This window comes from Myotis lucifugus, unplaced genomic scaffold, assembly GCF_000147115.1.
Source record: "Myotis lucifugus unplaced genomic scaffold, Myoluc2.0 scaffold_102, whole genome shotgun sequence".
Classification (NCBI taxonomy): Eukaryota; Metazoa; Chordata; class Mammalia; order Chiroptera; family Vespertilionidae; genus Myotis; species Myotis lucifugus.
Window position 1 is genome coordinate 3,296,584 of NW_005871150.1, and position 18,445 is coordinate 3,315,028.

An 18,445-nucleotide genomic window follows, 5' to 3' on the forward strand; every position below is an offset into this window, starting at 1 on the left:
CTGTATCGTTTATGTCACAAGACTCGTCAACTGCTATTGATAAAGCTGAAACCAATTTAAGATCTTCGACTTGCTGGTTGGTTATATTCGAAGACATTTTGACTGTTCTATCTTTCACTGTTTTAGCAGACAATGGTAACTCTTTAATTTTTTTTAGAATATCTGCTTTGTTCTTAAAATCCCAAAATAGCTCTTTGGATGCATTTATAAAACAACTTTTTATGTATTCGCCGTCCGTATATGGTTTTCCTCTCTTAGCAATCTCTTGACTAACCACAAAACTTGCAATATTAACACTGTTGGAAGATTGCATCCAGTAATTAAATACAGAACTTGATTTTTCTTGACTCTTCTGAAGTTCCTCAACTGCTTTCTTCCTTGCATCACCAACAGGATATTTAGTACTAAATGACACGTGTTTAGTTGTAAAGTGTCTCTCCAAATTTGATTTCTTGTTATGCCCCAATTTTGCCTGACAAATAAGACAGGTCGGAAGGCCATTTAAGTTTTGAATAAACGCAAAAGTCTCGGTCCATTCAACTTTAAATTCACGGTTTTCGTCTTCGGTTTTTCTTTGCTTCTTCTTTGTAGCCATGTCAAACAGGGCACCTAAAAAAATGTTTCATTTTATAATAATAAAGCCACCAACACAAAATAATTACAATTCTTAAATTGATGACAAAAATACCTGTAGGATTTGCAGCTGGTTGGAAAAATACAGGTAACTTTATGCTTCGAGTAGGTACCTTTGTCATCCGCGCGCGATTTGCGGATGCAACTAGCACTAACCACTGCACATGAGACTGCTGGCTGACTGGCTCACTCAACTCGTGCATGAATCGTGAGCGCCTCCCCCATGCTGTGTATCCCGCGGCCCACCTGCGCCGCTCTCCCATAGCCCGACCGACTGACACCCCCCACTTCTTCTAACGCCACTTCTTCAAAATAGACTCGCCCAGGCCGAAAACCGACTTCTGTGCATGGGCCACGAAGTTTCAATCGCACTGTACACGCATGCCCACACGTATTTTGTGGAAGAGCCACACTCAAGGGGCCAAAGAGCCACATGTGGCTCACGAGCCTCGGTTTGCCAACCACTGGGGTGGGCAAAAGTAGGCTTACAGTGGTGAGTACATGAAACACAGTTTATTCTTGTATTATTAATTAATTATTGTATTATTTTCCATTCAAACAATTGTTAACCCACTTTTTCCCACCCCTGTATGTGTGTGTGTGTGTGTGTGTGTGTGTGTGTGTGTATGGGCACTGTTAAAGTATGAAAAGATAGAAAATGAAAGCTAGTAATATCAGAGTTGTTCATTGGATAATCATAAAATATCATTGCTCTTCTGCAGAATGCAAGTATTGATAAGGTCATGATGAGGTATGAGCTCAAAATTTATAGACAATACTTATCCTGGAAAAATCCCCGTGGACAGAATGGCTAGGAATCAGTATACCTTTTCTAATGACTCACTCATTATTCTTTAATCATATCAAGTAAAATTGGTCTCAAAATTAGATTGGCATAAATATCAATTTTGTTGGGTCTGTAATGCAATGCTAACCTGTAGCTGCCATTGCTCAAAGACACTAGCCCAGCGGTTCTCAACCTGTGGGTCGCGACCCCTTTGGGGGTCGAACAACCCTTTCACAGGGGTCGCCTAAGACCATTGGAAAACACATATATAATTATGTATTGTTTTTGTGATTAATCACTATGCTTTAATTATGTTCAATTTGTAACAATGAAATTGGGGGTCACCACAACATGAGGAACTGTATTAAAGGGTCGCGGCTTTAGGAAGGTTGAAAACCACTGCACTAGCCTATACTTGAGCCAGTGGCACTGTTTGGTTCTGAAGATGAGCTTTGATACAAGGAATATGATATCAAGGCCAAAATTCCACTCAAACTTGGCATGCAAGGCATTCTGGCTTTAAGATTCCTGACTGAATGCCACCAACATCTCAACTGGGGGCTGAGCTGTTGATGCAGCAAGACATGACTCTTTTTGATGATTTACCGAGCTCACCTTAGTGACTAAATAGCAAGACAGTATGTTTAATTAAAAACAAGAGAAAACACACATACACAGACATTACCCGTGGTCGGCAAACTGCGGCTCGAGAGCCACATGCGGCTCTTTGGCCCCTTGAGTGCGGTTCTTCCTAAGCCTTAGGAGTACCCTAATTAAGTTAATAACAATGTACCTACCTATATAGTTTAAGTTTAAAAAATTTGGCTCTCAAAAGAAATTTCAATTGTTGTACTGTTGATGTTTGGCTCTGTTGACTAATGAGTTTGCCCACCACTGCTAAGCTATTCAGGACTTGTGTCTATCTCCATAAACCAAACGGGGGATGAGATTTGCTTCTTTCTTAATAAGAAAGTCCCCTTCAAAGGCTGTTCCTGTACACACTAGCCATTTGTTAGTTTCTCAGAGTTGCTGATAGCATAGGCTTCTACTTAAAACTATTGGCATTTTTCTCCTAACCCCTCAGCAAAGAAAAAGAGTGGTTGACAGAAATGAGTTAGAACTAGCAAGCTGACCTTTGACATAATTCCTAGGAAAAACCCTGGGACTATTTGTTCAAAGTATTTATAATATTGTTTTCTCTCCCTCTCCCTTACTCTGTTTCTCTCCTTCTCTCTTCCAAGGGAGTAATCTCAAAATGCTCATGAACTCTGAGCTAGTGCTATCTAGACCTCCCATGCACCCAACATCTCTCAACACACAGAGTTATGCCTTCGGTCAGCTGTCAGATGCCCTGACAACAAGCTTAGCAGACATCTGCCCATGGATTAATGGGCCTGGTATTTCTTTCATTATCAAAGATAAATGCTAGACAGCTGTATTAAAACCACAGCATACTTCTCAACACTGATCATGCATAGATGAGATGATCTATTTTCTAAATGGGGTCATGAATAATCTTCTTACCTCAGGAGACATTTTTCCCTGCAACAAGAGATTTAAAACAACAAGGACCATGGTGTCAACTTCAAATCCAAATGTGTCTGTCTAAGCCTCCTTTTTGACTGTGTGTGATAATGACATATTATTTAAGGATCATTCTGGAATTCAGAGTTTATTTTTAAAAAGTATGAAAGAGTGAATGCCTCACTTTGCCAACACAAGTCCTATAAAACAGTATGAAAAGCATATTTTCAAGTTCAGACTCGTTTTTTTTAGGCCCTGACCTGGTGACAACTTCAGTTAGCTTAGAGAATGAGGACAGTAAAAAAATCACATGTTTATCTGAGTAAATGAGATAAAATATACAAGCAGAATCTAACACATAGTTGGCACTAAATAAAGGCTAGTTCCCTGCCCTTCTTTTCTTTTTGAAGTTAACATTTTGGCTGATTCCAAGTAACACCAAACATTTGAATTTACTTATTAGATACTCCTCAGGCCACACTGCCAAATTTCATAGCCTGGGTGCTTAAAGAGGACAATCAGGATATAGCATTTACAAATACATTTAAATCAATATGATTTTTAAAGCAGATACTGTATTATATAAAACAGGTATTGTAATTTTTCACAGTAAGATAAACAGTTCATAAGAAGGAAATGATCTAAAAACAGACCTAGAAGCTACTAGTATAAGTAGAAAGGAAACAGAGCAGAAAAAGTGGATAAAGTGCTGCTAGCCATCAGCAATATGGATGGTTCCAGCACAGAGATCTAGTCTGGTGTCGAGGCTGCAGAAAACCCTAGGAGGATGAAGGGGGGTGGGTATATGACTAGGCTGGAAGTCTAGAGCCCGGCATTACAGAGCCCCACACTACACTCATGACATCTGCGACATGAGAAGTTACTGAGATGGCCAAGAGTCAAGATCCTCATGGCCAAAATGAAGACAATCAACTGAATCATAAAGATCCTTCTATTTCTAAACTGTCCATGCAATATTTAGGGGACATAATTCAGGAAAAACACCAGCAGATGGAGTGGCAACTGGATATGGATCTCAAAGAAATGGAAATTCATTAACTCTGGGTCAGAGGCTGGAACTCCTGCACTGGTAGGGGGACAGGGCCAGACCGTGAGCGCAGTCTCCTACGTGGGCAGGTGCAGTTCAAGTACAGCACAAAACAAAGGGCATGAAGACACAATTTTTAAAAGATTAAAACAAAATAAACACAGAACTACCAAGCATATAAATAACTATACAACCCCAGGAGTCAAAAATAGAATCAAATATAATTTTTTCACCTAGCAAATTGGCAACCACACAAAAAGTTGTCTCCATCTCATGTTTGTGAGAAGGTACATTGATAGAATTTTTGAGATTCATAACAAAAACTTTAAAATATTGTACATTTATTGATCCAGCAATGTCACTTCTATATATTTCTTCTACATACTTACTCCATATAGTTATCTATACATATTTATTCTATGTTTGTTTATTCACCAGAAATAATTATGAATGTGTTCATATATTTAGCTACAAATATGTATTGTCATGTTATTTCTGACATCAACTAATTATTAAAAACCTAAATATCTAATAATAGGGGAATGATTAAGTAAATTGTGGCACTTTTTACTATGAAATGCTGTGCATTCATTTAAAAATGCCTCATGGAAAATATTTAATGATATCTAAGCATAAACTATACATATTTACGTATTATGTACATATATGTGTAAAAGTAACTAAATATCAAATCCTGTCTTAATGTAATCCATTCCAAAGACTTAAGCACTCAGATTAGGAAAGAATCACTCATCAGGCTAAAAACCACTTGGTCTTTCAGAATAGCCCCCCTTCTGTGCCTCCTGCCTAGGACAGTTCCCAGGTGCGAGGGAAGAAAGTGTGTTTAACATCCTCGTAGTGGGAAAGATCTGGGATCTTGGAGTATGTCTTCTACTTCTTCTGGTCTCCAGGGCAAGGCCCTTGTGCCCTGGGTCTCTCCTAACCTTCAGGGCTGAAATCTGAGGTGCTGATCTGCTCCCCCTTGGTTTGGGATCAGGATAATCACTCCCTGGCTGACTCAGCCTCATGCTAGCTCCTGCAGGCTGCAGACTCCTGAAGGCCTGCCAGGCCCTCCCCCTGCCTCTGGCCCAGCAGTGTCCCAGCCTCTGCTGCAGGATCGCCTTGCATTGCCACCGTGAGCACCAAGTAGATCCTTCTCTCCTCATTCTGCATCCCCATTAGATAAAGAACAGGGGCAGCTGGGAAAGCTACACTCCAGAGCCCCCTTTCTGCCTGACCACGGCATTCCCCCGCTTATGCTGATGTGGCTGAGCTCCAGGCTGCTCTTGAAGTAATTTCGCCTTAAAGCTTAGGCTCCAGAGGAGAGCAAGAGACCGCCCCCCCCCCACCCCCACCGCCAATACTCTTCATTCTTTCTCCCCTTCTCCATCTTTCCACCACTCCCCAGGACAGAATATGGCCCAGGTTTTCTTTTACTTTCATTACACCCTACCCTCTTCCTCCTCTTCTAGTGAAGTATACGGGGGTCTCTTCTCTGAACAGAGCCCTCTCTGACCAGTTATTCATTTGATAAAGGGAAGTAGGAAGCCTTTCTCAAGAAATAGCTTACAAGACAATAGCTTCCATCATTCTTTTTCTGAATCACAAAATATTAATTTTGAATATTACCTTGGTCTTTCTTTTAGCATTTCTCCTATAAAAATTATATTTAAATAAATGCCGAGGGCAGAAGAAGCAAAGAGTTTTGACTAAAAAAAAAAGAAAAAAGAAAGAATTTAAAGACTTTATGTCCATTATGAAGTTATTTAAGAAAAAGAGGCAGCCTAACTACATAGACAAAACAGAGAGACACCGGGAGAGAAAGAAGGCTTGGAGGACGCTGAAACTTAATGAAGGAAATTAAGAGAAACCAGTGCAAAATATAAAGAAAATTGGAGATATAAGAATTAAAATGCTCTTTGTATTTTTATGTGTAATATGTGATGTGATGTTTCTCCACATATTCAAGTTGTTTCCGAGAGAAATAATTATGGTTCACACATAATCTTCTTGCCATGGGCATAAAACTTGTGGAAGACCAAGATACACCATCAAAACACCAATGTCCATAGTTCATTTCTATACCAACTTGTTCCACAAAGGATTTCAAGCAGGTGACAGGGATTATTCTCACTTTACAGGAAAAATGAATAGTAAATGATAAAGGAGCTTCAGAAATAAGAAAGATTCTTTTAAAAAGGCACTTCAAGATGTCAATTTCCTAGTTGACACAAAGTAGAATGATAAAACGAATGAAATGTTGGAAATGATACACCTGTGCAAAGGAGATAAGCCAAGGTATGGAAGAAATGATGATCTAATCAAAGCAAACACTGTGAGAGTGGGGGGTGAGGGGGAGGGGCCTGGCAGCAGGAGACTTTGGCAAGATGGCTCCAGGCTTTTGGAGAAGCAAGATGGAAGCCAAGAAGCCAGCAGCCACCCTGGTCCCCGTGGGGGAGATGATAGTCTGAGTTAGGGCGGCAGCAGTGGGAAACAAATGAGAGCGGTGACAAAAATAAAACAAGCAAGACTTGGCCACTGACTGGCTTCAGGAAATAAAGGAAATGGTGGAATCCATGACGACAATGAGCTTTCAAGGCAAGCCAATGGCAGGAATGATAAAAACAGTACAACAAATGACCCATTTTTCAGTCCTGCTCTTAAAATGGAATGACAGTAATGTATTTTCCACATACAAGTTTTCTATTATCACAATATAAATAGACTTAAAAGTAAAGAAAGAAAAGTTTTGAAATTCAAAAACTTGTATATTTAAAAACTTGTAAATTCAAAAACTTGTATAAAACTTGTATGGCATTAAGAAGGACAATAGCAGATGTTTTTAACAAGTACTCTGGCTTAGAAAATAACATTTATCATTTCTTATCTTCAAAGTATGAAAGAAACCAAAGGCAAAACACTTAACCAAAAATACTTGAATTTACATGTATCAACTCACATTAACTTTATACACCTTGTGGATTGCTTTGTTTTTGCATAGTTCTCTAAGTACTTTTTGCTTCAAGTGGGAAGCAAATTGAGTTGAATTCTGATTACCACTTGAGTTTTTTTTATGAAATGTATTATTTTGGTAGAAATAATGTAAAGCTACATATACACTGTTATCCAGTACAGTATAAAGTTGGGATTTTGGAATATCAATGTTTGATTAACAATTATCATACAGAGTGGACTTTACTCTGACTACTACTCAGATGTGTGAAGAAAAGCATAATTTCCTTGTTTTCTTTAACCAATCGAATATTTTTCACTGAGACATAATTCACATACCATATCCCTTCAAAGCGTACAATCGAGTGATTTCCAGTATTTTCATATAGGTGTCCAACCATCACCACTATCTAACTCTAGAACACTTTGTCACCCCAAAAAGAAATCTCAGGCCTATTAGCAGTAACTCCCCATTCTCCCTTCCCTCCAGCCCCTGGCCACCTCAGTTTCCTTTCTGTCTGTATGGATTTGCCTATTTTAGATATTTCATACAAATGGAATCATACACTATGTAACCAACCAAATTGCCCCCTATGAACTCCCACCCTGTTGGGAGGAGTGAAAAATTACTAGCTCAAATTTAGTCATCAAAACAGCTCAGATGTTTCCAGTGTAATGCAACTTCATTTTGGTAAAGACTCATTAAGCTTAAAGTACACTCAATAACAAATTGTTCCGTCATCCTTTCCAAGCTCGTCTGGGTACAGGGGAAACCTTATGAGTCCACCTCGCAATGGTGGGAGGGTGGCGGCCTGACAACGCTGGGCTCTGGGTCCGTGCCCTGAGGACAACTGGTCCCAACGAATGCTTGGCAGGTGCCGGCTTCCCTTGCCACTGACCCCTGAGCCTGACTCTGCGTCCTACCACCCAGATCCTGCCCAGTTCAGCATCCTCCTGCCAACTGCAGGTCTCCGCCAGCTCACGGTCCTCCTGGCACCTCTGTGTCCACTCAAAGGGTGGGCCTGGGCCCTCTTTTCCCCCACTGTACCCTGCACCGGCTGTGGAGTCCAGCATTTAATAGGCATTTAACAATATTTTTTGAGTGGGTGAATAAATCCTTCCAACCTCAGCTAAAATGTTATTTCCTCTGTAAACCTTTCCTCAATACACCCATCCCTTCGCACCATGCTTGCCCTGCGCTCCCATAACAAGTGACTCCTGCTGCCAGTGCAGCCTCTGTGGGCTGGTTATAACCCGATGTGTGTGTGTCATCTCCCCTGAGTTATAAACCCACCTCTCCCTCATGCCCAGGGGTGGAGCTGTCCAACGCTCCCCTCAGATCACAAATGATACGCTCAATAAATACTAAAAACAATAGAAGGCTTATTATTTCTAATGAACTGGATTTCTTTTTTAAATAATACTATGCACATGTTACTAAACAATCATATGGCACAAACTGGAATAAAATGAAAAGGAAGTCTCCACTCAGCCCCAAACAATCTTAAGTCGCCTCCCGTTTATAGAAATGTAGTTGGTCCCGGTATTTTGCTCTTCAAGTTTGTTTTATTTTCCCCCCTCAAGTTTGTGTAAAGTATCGTGTGATCATCGCAGCTAGCAGACGAGAAGCTTCATGCTAGAAGTTTCTAGCAAACGATGGCGCTGTGGTCTGGATCCAGACAGGCTCACTCAGAACCAGTGCTCGCAGCCCCTGGTTTTGCGGAAGGAATCGGAGGCTGAGAGAAGTGCAGAATCTCCTGTGGGGACGGGAAGGCACGCAGGGGCCTTGCCGCTAGGAGTTAGCATGTTCCTGACTGAAGGACAGCGGCCGCCCCAGTGTTCCGTGGACATGGGCACATCTCAGCTCTCCGTCGGACTGAATCCCTCCGACAGGAACTCAAATTGTTCTGCAGTGATGACTGGTGGGTCCCCTGACATCGGGTTTTCTGACATGTTTCAGACCTCAGGCTAAATCAATGCAGGCATCGGAGTTAAAAGGGAACCTGTGGAATGGTGGTTACTGAACAGAGAAGTTCAGTTTGTATTGTGTGCTGAGTTGGGAAGAAATTAAGTTAAATCTTTTCCTGGTCTAAGTTCCCTGTGTTTCCTCCAAAGTCATTTCAGGATTCTATACACACGTTGCCTTAGAGGAGGAGGTTGGCGGGTGAAGACGTTTTTTGCTGATGCAGAAGTGCTGATGGTCAGCCCTCGCCGGTTTGGCTCAGTGGATAGATCATTGGCCTGTGGACTGAAGGGTCCTGAGTTCAAAGGGTCCTGAGTTCAATTTCAGCGGGTGTGGGCTCAATCCCTAGTGGGGGGCATGCAGGAGGCAGCTGGTCAATGATTCTCTCTCATCATTGATGTTTCTATCTCTCCCTCTCCCTCTCCCTTCCTCTCTGAAATCAATAAAAATATATTTAATATAAAAAAAGATGGGGAGCAGAAGTTGAGGCCCTGAGGACCACCAGTGGGCGTCCCAATGGAGGCAACGTGCTGTGGGTCTGAGCACTGGTTCTGAACAAACTGCCTGGATCCAGACCACAGCTCTGCCGTTTACTGTGGATCTGCAGCAAGCTGTTTATGCCCTCCGTTTCCTTGTAAAGTGGGATAAGCCCAGCACCCACCAGCTAGGGCTGTGGTGAGGCCTGAACCAGGGCCCGCCATCACCATCCCCACCAGCGCCCACAGCCACCCGCCCTCTCTGCTTCCCTTGACTGCAGACCACGTGCTCACCCACTTCACTGGGCCTCCGCTTCTAACAGCATCATGTCAGGGCCTTCTATGTGATACCAGGCTACACTCTTCTATATTGTCATTATGAACTGAAGAACCCAATACCCAATTGTGTATTGTGTTAGAACGACACCTTGATTTTCTCTTTTCATTGCATAATTCTTTCCTAACTCCAGCCCAGTCAACACCATCCTGCCCTAGGGCAACAAGGCCAGGAGTAACCCCCCCCTCAACCCCCCAAACAAAGGGGCAGGAGAAGTGAGCATGAGCGATGCACTCCTGGCTTCCCATTATCGGTCCGTGACCCTCCAGCCTCTGACCCAAAGGTCAAAGGATCCTGTTCTGAAAATGGACAGAAATCACACTACGGTGTGGCTCCCCATTCAGCCAGAGCATCTCCGAGAAAGAAGAGGCTCTGCCATTTCCAACCCTATCGAGTTCTACCGTCCCGGCCAATCTCAGGGAATAAAGGTGTCATTGAAGGCATGAGGCAAACACCTTTTTAAATTATTGCAAGCAACGTGTGGAAGCAGAATGCCAGGCTGCACTCTCAAAGGCCTCATTGTGAGCGCCCGTGCCTGAGGCTGCTAATTGCTGGCCCCCGTCCATGGCCTGCACACACAGCGCCCCATTCGTCTCTCAGCTGTCACTAGTTGTTAGGGGCCTATAAACAGAGAGGAGCTGTCTTAGCAACCACTGTGAAAAAGAGCCCTGCCTTCCTTCCCTTTCCTCCCCGCTCCTCCCCAAGCAAACCTGAAAGGAAAATGAACCTTACAAAGTGACCTGAGAAAGTCAGAATGACCATACAATATGGAACGTTTCAAAACTGCTGGCTGCCTTTGGCTTGGGGTGGGGGTAGGGGGTGGGGAGAATCTCAAGGCGCTCTGGGAAGCCAGCTGCCAACAGATTAAGAGGCGACTAGAAATGATCTCAGCGCCCTTTGTAGACGTCTGGTCACACGGTATCTGCAAGATAACCAAGAATACTCCGCTTACGTTATTCGATTTTCTTCCCTTGGAGAACGCTTTGGGCTTCGTCTGGCTATTTTCAGTCTCTGGTGTCAGATGCCATGGGAAGCCATCACAAGGCAGTTCAAGGGTTACACGTTCAGAACAGGTAAAAGTTCTGGCAACCAGAGCAGCCAGGAGGGGGAGGGGGGGCGGTGCGGAGGAAACCAGCGGAGATAAGCACTCAAGGGGGTCTGGGAACGAGGGGCAGTGGGAAGACAGATCTTTTGTTGGCAGATGCAGAAGGACCTGGGATGGATACTACATTTCAGAGAGAGAACGATGGAAAACCATTACATTTGCAAAGAGAGCTCGAACCTTGACCTTACAAAAGAACAGGGCAGAGGATCTGCGGGAGTGAGCCTGGCCACTTAAGCTTTCAGGAAGTTTAAAATGTTTCTGGAGTCAAATCAGTTCACTCTTGCCAGCTTGAGAACAGCCCGTTTGGAAAACAGGACTCGTAGGCATGGAAACAGCAGTCCACTTGGTCATGAAAGTCATTCCAGGGTTTACTGGAGAAACTGCGAGAAGCCTCAGAGGGAAGGCCAGCTTTGGTGCCTTTCTGGGAGGCCAGGTAGTTTGAAATCTTAAAGGAGCAGACTAACATATGCTAAGTGGAAAGAATGAAATGTTTGTGAGTTATGATCCTTCAAGTGCTATCTGTCTGCAAGTATCAGGGTTGCTAATAATTAAAACAATGAACATGGAAGACACCCAGAAGGAAATATTTAAATTCTATAATTCCATGATGCCCTTGAAGACATATTAAGAGATTGTTCAGAACGGAACTCTGATAAATATTGTTTCAAAATGGGTGATGTGAAAATATTGTGAACAAAAAGCCTTTATTGATTGTCAACACTCACAGCGTCTCATGTTGGTCTTCATTTCATCACTTCATTTCGCCCTTTGATAAGGGGGTTATCTCTGCTGCATTACAGATAAGCAAACTGAGGCCAGAGGAGCTGAGGTTGGTAGTCAGCAGAGCCAGGCTTATGGTCTCAGGCAGGTCTCATTCACCCCTTCCCCCAGCCTCCATCCTGCACATGCGGGATGTAGGTAAGGATGCACTGACATGTCGGGGTATAACAGGTCACTCCTATGGTGCTGGTACCCCAAAAATGTCATTGCAGGAACAAGCAGAGGTCTCAGTATTTTTAACGTAAAAATGGAAAACTTAGTTGTATATTGTTCTTGTATTTTTAAAAAGCTTCTTCTGGCCCAGCCGGTGAGGGTCAGTGGTTGAACATTGACCTATACCAGTGTAAACCAGGAGTTCACAGTTCGATTCCCAGTCAGGGCACAGGCCCAGGTTGTGAGCTCGATCCCCAGTGTGGGGCGTGCAGGAGGCAGCTGACCAATGATTCTCTCTCATCATTGATGTTTTTATTTCTCCCCCTCTCCCTTCCTCTCTGAAGTCAATAAAAAAATATTTTTATAAAAGCTCCTTCTGTTTCCTCTCCTTCCTTTCTCTTTCTTCTTTTGTGCATTCACCTTGCACTGGAGCCCCACGCACTCTTATACACCATCACCACGTCCAGGGGAGCTCGTATGAGCTCCAGGCTTCCCAGAGTGCATGCTCCATGACCAGATGGTACTTCAGGGACCACTCCACCACTTCCTCCTGCTCATTCAAGACTTCCAGCCCTTTACCCGGCTCCAGCCACTTTGTTTGCTGATAACTTAATAGGACAGACTGTAATGGGCAGCATCAAGCTTACAGAGCAAGCTGGGGAATTAGTCATGGCTGCTGCCAACTTCTCATAACCTTTGGTCTCCTGGGACACCCTGCATTCATGGCCAGAGTAATGGTGAAGAATGGAAACTGGAGGAAATGCATACAAGAGGTAAACTGTGTGGTGTGGCTCACCTGGGCTGCCAGGCTTTGAAATCCATGTTATGGTTTGAGGACAGCAATGTGACCATAAGTGATTAAAACTATTGTGGGAATCACCATATTCCAACCTCCCAACAATGTTTAATCACTTTTTTTCCTTCTCCATTCCTCTCAAATTGCAATTTAGAGATTTAAGAAATAAATGTTTTCCTAACAGTGGTTCTCAACCTTCCTAATGCCATGACCCTTTAATACAGTTCCTCATGTTGTGGTGACCCCCAACCATAAAATTATTTTCGTTGCTACTTCATAACTGTAATTTTGCTACTGTTATGAATCATAATGTAAATATCTGATATGCTATATGTGTTTTCCGATGGTCGCCACCCACAGGTTGAGAACCGCGGGATACTAAAAGGAGTGTTTTTGTTAACCTCAGCTACAATAGGTTAAAGAGTCTCCTAGTATCTTGAAAAATATGAATTTTCTTTCTTACGTGTTCAACTTAATATGACATGAGAAGAAAGGGAAGGGAGAGCTCCAGAAACTTCTTTAGTCACTAAAAAGCAAAAATTCTCCAGGATTATTTGTAATATACATAATTGTATACATTTGCAACCATTCATTGACATGAATTTATACTTTAGGAAAATGTGATATAGCCTAACAGTGCCAAGTGTTGGCAAGGACATGGAGTAACTGGAACTCTCATACACTGCGGGTAGGAATGTAAAGGCACTTAGAAAAACCACTGGGCAGTCTCTTAAAAAGTTAAATGTACACCTTGCCTCGAATCCAGTCCACCCACTTCTAGGTATTCACCCAAAAGAAATGAAGAACATAAGCCCACACAAAACGTTATACATGAATGTTCACAGCTGCATTATTCACAATAACCTAAAACTGAAAACAACCCAAATATTCACCAACAGGAACAGATAAACAAACTGTGGACTATTCATATGCTAGAATACTACTTAGTATTTTTTAAAAGGTGGAGGGCAGATGTTTTCAACACATAAAGAGAAATGAATGGAATCCAGTAGGAGAGGACTCAACAGCAGAAGCACTGTTACTGCGAGTCAATGGCACTGTTCTCAGGATGTGTGAACACCCAGTCATTGTTCTATGGGTCCACTCAAACCCCTCAGTTATCCTCACACAACATCGGACATGGCAAGAGCTTGCGTCCTGGACACCACCCATGGAGGGGACAGGCATCACCTTCCATCAACATATCGATCTGCATTTTAGCCGCTGACATTACTGGATGCTCTCTTTCCCTGTGTATCATTTTGCAACCATGAGTTTACAAAGGGGTAGAAGATCTAAAAGAAACATGATTAGCCCAGCCGGAGTGGCTCAGTGGTTGAGCATCAACCTATGAAATGGGAGGTTACAGTTGGATTCCCAGCCAGGGCACATTCTGGGTTGCAGGCTCAATCCCCAGTAGGGGGAGTGCAGGAGGCAGCTGATCAATGATTCTCTCTCACAATTAATGTTTCTATCTCTGGCTCCCTCTCCCTTCCTCTCTGAAATCAATAAAAATATTTTTAAAAAGAAAAGAAAAGGGATGAGAGGCTTGACCCTTTCTGTTTAAGGGCCAAAGATGTCAAAATATGCCCGATGAACTAGCGTAATTCCACATGAGGCCCGATAACAGGAAAGGACAATAGAGACACTAGCATGATGACGGAGAAGCAGCTTGTGGAGGATGGATCCAGACACAACAGCAGGGCCCAGGTGGAACCGGTACTGGTCCAGCCACTCTGTCCGAGGGCATGTGCTGAAAGGCAAATGGCTGCACATGGTAATGGAAAGAGAGAGGTGTCACCAAGAGCTGGAAGGCCTGGGACCCAGGGAGTTTGGTTGTGCAATGTTCTTGGCTGAGCCTGAGCATGAGGGACCACCAGGAGTAGAAAGTCCATTCAGTCCCCTCAGCCACCCACAGGGAGGCAGAGAGGCTAGTGACCGGGGAGACCTGAAGGTGCAGAGCCAGCCTGAATGGGCCGGAGGTGCTCACATCCATCTTCCCAGGAGCCGTGTGGGCCTACCTGTCACACAAAGGGCATCACCTAAGTACCAGAACTATGGGAATAAATAGAAGCGGGTGTCCTCTCCTCGCCTGTATCGGGGCTGCCTCCAGGTGGAAAGGAAGAGACCAGGATAAAGCAAAGTGGGCAGGTAGGTCCTATTGTGCTGAAGAGTTTGTGTCTGAGGAAAAGAGACCCAGAGCCACTGCAAAAACAAACATTAAACAACTTGACACATGTCCTTCCCCACGTCCTCCCAATGACAGAGGCCTGGGGCATCTCCCTCCAACTGACTCCTGCAGCACGTTAATCCCACAGGGAAGCAAGGGTCACCAGGAGCCCTGCACCGGGGACAGAGGCGCGGTCATTTCTGGGCTTAGTTCGAATCAATACTGACTTTCCCCGGCATCTTGTCTAAGTAAAAATTCACATGTCAATTAATTTGCAACATTGCATACTCACAGTTTATGACTTTATTCTTGACAAGTTCATAAGTACAGCCTGTGCTTAGCTCTCCAAGTAGGAAACCAAAAAAAAAGGATGTACTCTCCAGTTTGGAGGGAATGCGTACTTTGTGCACTTAGCCATATTTATCACGTTTGCTCGGTTTTAAGCTTTTTGCTCACGAACCATAAGAAGAGGTTTAAATAAAATGAAAAGGAAATTTGATTCCATCCATCAATACACTAAAACACAACCCAAATTAGATGCCAGAAGGTTATACCATTTCATCACTAGTAATTAATATTGTCTGCGCAGGCCCCTTCTGAGAAAATACTTATAAACATTTCATTTCCTCCAAAGAAATTCATCTGGTTGCCCCACAAATTGAACAATTACATAGTGAGTTAGTGAAAAAAGAGAAAACCTTCGCAGCCTCATTAACTAATTTTAAAGTAAAATTTATTATAGAAATACATTCTTCCATCTAAATAGTCAGAAAATGAGTTGATTTTGAAGCTTTCTACTTTTTTTAAAGAAAAGGTCTGGCTACACTTTTGGGCCATGTAATCACTCTTTTGCTCAAATCAAAATTTAGTACCAACATTTAAATCAGGAATAAGTAAAAGAAAATGTCGGAAGCATCCTTTTTTCTTTTTCACTATAAATGTTCATTTCTCAGATCAGAAGAGGTAAACTGTTTCTTATGTTTCCTCCTTGCATGTGTTAAATAGGGTCTTTTGATCCACTTGGGCAATATACTATCTAGCAATAAGAGAGACAGGACTTGTGCAAGAACCCACCCAGAATACGGCTCAAGAACTGAAACATTCTGGTATTGCCCTGGGACAGGGTGTCGCAGGCAGAATTCTAAGATGGCCCCAAGCTTCCTACCCCCAGGGTATACACCTGCATCACCCTCACCCCTTGAATGTGGAGACAACTGAGTATGGTTCTCTCCTTGATTACCTTGTCACACTACACACCACAGTAGAAGACGGGAATGAGATCCCCCATTGGCCCTGAAGAAGCAAACTGCCATATGGTGGAGAGAGCTATGTGTTAGGGAATGACAGGCAGCATCTATGAGCTGAGGCCCTCAGTGCTACAACCATAAGGAACTGAATTCTGACAATAATCAGTGAGCTTGAAAGAAGACCCTGAGCCTCACCAACAGCAGCCCTGCCAACACCTTGACTTCCCAGCCTGGGAGACCCTAAGCAGAGGACCCAGCTAAGCGGTGCCTGGATTCCTGGCCCACAGAAACTGTGAGATAACGTATTTGTGTGTCTTAAGCCACTGAGTTTGTGTTCATTTGTTATTCAGCAATAGGAAACTAATACACTGAGCTAGCTTCTTGCCCCTCAGGGATAGAAATGTGACAATTCCTACCATTCTGGAGACAAGCAGTACACATCATCATTCTCTGCCTTTTGACTCCTCATACTCATGGCTCCTCATGGTTTCTTCAAGACCCTCCTGCCTCATGTCTATGTGTCTTTTCTATTTATGTTCACACTTACAGGTGAAAGTCTGTCTCTGTCTCATAGAAGCTGGGCAGACAAAAGAAAGATAACCTTATAAGCACCTTATCTTACTGATGCACCTTCAAAATGTCAACTAATCCTCATAACAACCCTTTGAGACCAGTACCATTAGTATTCTCATTTTTGTAATAAATTAAGGAGTTCGGCGACCTAAGTGGGGAAGCCAACCTCAAACCCAAGACAGCCTGCCCTGTCTTTTTCTTTCCTCCTCTTCCGCACTGCTTTTAACTTGAACAGGAGGGTCTCATGAATGCCATAGAGGTAGGGAGAACTCTGCCCTAGGGCACTGATCATATATATCCTATTCTTTCCTCTTAAGACAAACCAAGGACAAGCCACTAGGGAGCCATCATGAGCTAATTATGTTGCTCTTGTTTCCCCTATTGAACCTGAGTCAGGAGGACTTAGGTATAAACATGGGCTGCTCTATGCAAATTAGTTACCTCTATGAGCTTCCGTTTTCTTCCATTGTGTTGCCATACAGAAGCTTAGTCCATTGTAGCTGTTTGTCATAGTGGTAATGGTTATTTTTCAAGGGTACCTGCCATATCTTATACCTCTAGAGCTTAACAACAATTAAGCAACTTCTGAGTAGGACTCTGATGAATGTGTTACTTAGTTAGTTCATAGACTAATTTGAAAGGATGCCCACACTAGTGGACGAGTTCCCAGGAAAGAATGAATAGATTCTTTTTTTCTTATGGGAAATAACTTCTCAAGAATTTAAGAGCATTCGGAAGACCTCATAGCGGTAGACTAGGAATGGATTTGTTCAAGGCATATGGCAATCCTACTTTTGGAACTCTCTGAATGGGCCAGATCATCTCCAGCAGAAAATTTCCAGGAAGTTCAACATCATATGAAAACTACATAGAGTCAACCTGTAGAATAAAGAATAAGAGCATGGACTTCAGAGTTGCATCTACCTGGATTCAAATTTTGTCTCTGCCATTTATTGTCTGGGCTTCTCTGAGTATATACTTAACTGGCTTGTGTCTTGTTTGCCTCATAAATACAATGGGGATATTAACAGTGTTTTCTTCCTGGTGTTATGAAGGGTATTAAGTGAGTTAATATATTTACAGCACTTAGAACAGTGCCTGGAATGTGAAAACCATCAGTGAACTTCAAAGTTTGTAAATTCAGCCCAAGTTTATTGAGTTTCTACTACACATCAGGCACTGTGCTGAGCATTGTGAATACAAAAGGTGAGAAAGGAAGAGGAAAAAAATGAATGTTTACTGAGTGTCTGAATAAATCACTATGACAGGTGCTTAGAATCCATTATATTCATTTTTAATTAGTAACTTTTATTAGGTAGATGTTCTTGGCCATATTTTACAAATAAAGAATGTAGGTAACAGATTAACCATATTTCTTAGGGTCACAGAGCTAGTAATTGGTAAAGCAGGGATTCCAGACTAATACTAAGCTCAGTCCTGCATTTGCTATAACTAAGACACAATCCCTTGACTGAGAATGAAAACCTACAGTGAAGATCTACATCTAAATGACTCAACAGAATACATATGTGAAGAAGAGATATTTGCCTACGGGAGTGAGGACTGCCTTGGGTGGATAAAGCCTCTCCAGGGCCTTCAAGGGAAAAGGGAGGGGAGTCAAATACAGATTCAGAGGCACAAAAAAGGCCTGAGGTATTGGAGGATCAGCAAAGAAAAATGACCAAAAATGCTATCTCTGTGAATGAGAACTTGAGAGCCCAGCGGTCTCTCCATGGAGCATGTTGCTACTCGCTGTGGTGCCAGTTCCTCATCTCTGCTGACAAGTCAGCAGTTTCTAATTGTGGCGCCTAACTGCTCGGTGTCATTCCTTTTTCCAGCAGCTCACGTCTAGGTCTGTGTGTGCTGCGTGACGTTGAGTCAGCTACGAATGCTGACTCCTG